We start from the raw sequence: 2,593 nt of genomic DNA, 5'->3' as shown, positions 1-2,593 counted from the left end.
TTCCTGCTGCTGCTTATGAAGGGAACAGCTTGTACATCCAGGCCTGGGACTTGCAGGAGTCCATCATCCTTCTCATTTCACCTGGTTTTTTCTCATAGGCCAGGAAAGAGAGAGCGGGAGAACAGCGTGGGAGGTCGGGAAGGAGAACAGTCGGTGATGACATGGCGTCCCCGCGTGTAGGCGGAGGGCAGTGAGTGCAAGTGCGGAGCCGAGAGTGGTTTCCATTTTGAGCATTTTTCCAGAAAGGCGCTCCTAGAGCTTCACCCATCTTAAACGATACTATCTGCTTTTTGAGGTGTCTTTGAAAACCTAGAATATTATCATCATCCTTGATTTTAACCTACTGATATTTTGCCCTTGAAAAATACCTGGAAATGTGAATTGTTATGTTACTACGGAGTCTCACAATGTAGCCATCCAAGCACACCTAAGAACAGATAGTTCCCTGTACCCCAAGACTGTCAAATGGAGCAATTACAAAGACTGTGATTAATACTAGCTTGTCCTGGTTATACAAATACGCACAGACAGTGAGGCCCGATGTCCCTACACTCGTGGTGCAATTAATTACTCTGACGTGAGCTTGGCAAAGGTTCCATCCACTGTCAGAAACAAGTGAATGAAGGTCCACAAGTTTTAGGGGAGCACATTAGGGCTGGGAGGGACCTTTAGAAACACAACATCTTACATAGAAAGAAACTGAATCCACAAGAGGTGAGACATCTTGCTTGAGAGTATCCGTGCAGACGAGTGCGAAAATCCAGGACTGGGACGCATGGATCTGAACTCTGATGCAGTGGGGTCCCTAAAACATCACCGTGAGGAGGAGTGGGTAGATGTAGGTGGAATCTTGAACTAGACCGGCAGATGAAGTGGTTACACTGCTGGACTCCCATATGACTGATTGCGGTTTGAGTCCTGGACCCGGCAACTTGAAACTCATGCTAGGTGTGTCTGCGTACGTACCCGAAGTCCCAAGAGGAGAATGGAGGAGAAGGGATTGCGGTGTGGCCATTCCCCTGGAAGGTGATTTCTTGCTTTCTATCTCTCTCTCTTGCAAGTGCACACACCATATAGCAAAAATCTCTAAATAAATAAATAAATGAAAGTATTACAATGCAGAACATATTACAGTGTTAAGAAATTTTGTTCTGCCCATTACAAAATTACAGCTATACCATGGAAAAACTACCACCCTAGCCGTCGTCTTGTGGCTGTGAGTGCCAAGAAATGAGTGTCGTGGGAGGAAGCCATAGGAGTGATTTTTGAGAGGTGACCCCTTTATGTAACTGTTAAAACTCTATGTTGGCTGATTTCAGTTAAACCAAGTGATAAGACGTGGCCATATATGAGAACTGGAGAAGCAGTCTTTCCTGGGACTACACTGTGATCAGTAGAGAGCGCGTGTTGCTCGTATGCATGCTGTCGGTTCCCGCCATGCAGGCGTCCTAGGTTCATACCTGCAGGAGGCTGGTTGTGATGAACATACCCCCTTTGGACTAGAGTAGAGTGCTAGTTTTCCGTCGTCAGATTTCCTCGTCACAGCTGCTTTCATGAGTTTAGCTGCTGGGTTTCCTCCGCCCACTGCGACTGAGGCTGAACCGAAGCAGTGCCACGTCGCCCTCTGTACTGTGACTTGCGCCATCTCGCCGAGGTTACCTGCCTGCACCTTTCAGAGCTCCTGAGTTTGCATCCTCCCTGCTCTTCCCCTGAACCCTTAGAAGAGCAGAGCAAAGCATTCTTTAAAATCTGTAGCCCCGACCCCTTCTGATCGGTGCTTGCCTTCTGAGTGTCATTGTCTTTTCCCCCCCTAACCCTACAGGTCTTAGAGCTCCAAGATGTTCTGTAAGTGTTTTTATTTGTGAGGAATAAGAAGCCATCCGTGGAAATTTGAACCGAGTGGGGGCAGAGAACAGTACAGACCCCTTTGCTGGTGGAAGAGTTGTCGGTGCGTGAGACGCCCTCACCCTGGGAAGCTGTGTGAGGGAGCAGCCCGGGAACACGTATGCGAGCTTCCTGTGGAATCGTCCTGTGTGTGAAGCTTTAGAAACATACCACCGCTCTCCCACATCTTCATTTTCCTGTCCTTCCCATTCCTGTCCGGGTGGATCTGCATATACTCTGCGACTGGGTGACCCCGAGACTGACATCGTCTGCAGCAGAAAGGAGGACTTCCCGTTGCTGCTGTTCCAATAGGCCCTTTTATCTGGAGCTTCAGCTTTCCTTCCTAGCTGTCACTTTTTTAAATAGCGTTGGGGTTATTATTTGCTTCCCTTCCCCCCGCCCCCCGACCAAGTTATACATCTCCATTTGCTGACCTCTGGGCTTTGTCACTCAGCAGGGTCTGATGGCCCCATCTTCTCCTGCCCTCGCCCTGCTGTGACTCCAAAGAAAGGGCTCCCATTGCCAGTGCCCTGCGGAGGAGGCTGTGCGCCCGGTGGGTGCCACCGTCAGCCCGGCTCCATGATTGCGCTGCTGTTTTCTAGGCGTTCAGTCCCAGCCCCAGTGAGGCCTCCCATCCCCATCCATTGGCGACGTCTGGTGGAGCACTTTTGCTGAGGGAAAGGCTGTTGGTAAATAGAGAGAGGGAAAG

General features: G+C 49.8%; 1 protein-coding gene across 1 annotated transcript in view; it reads left to right on the top strand.

The window, feature by feature from the left end:
- Positions 1-2,557, top strand: part of HMG20A (high mobility group 20A) — a gene marked incomplete in the record, with an annotated part of 49,012 nt that extends 46,455 nt beyond the window's left edge. The window contains 1 exon segment of the mRNA XM_014584986.2: positions 1,823-2,557.
- Between the last annotated feature and the right edge of the window lie 36 nt (positions 2,558-2,593).

The sequence above is a fragment of the Tupaia chinensis genome, unplaced genomic scaffold (assembly GCF_000334495.1).
Source record: "Tupaia chinensis unplaced genomic scaffold, TupChi_1.0 Scaffold000078_1, whole genome shotgun sequence".
NCBI classification, from domain to species: domain Eukaryota; kingdom Metazoa; phylum Chordata; class Mammalia; order Scandentia; family Tupaiidae; genus Tupaia; species Tupaia belangeri.
Note: the sequence above shows the minus strand (reverse complement) of the source record. Positions and strands in the feature narration are given on the sequence as shown.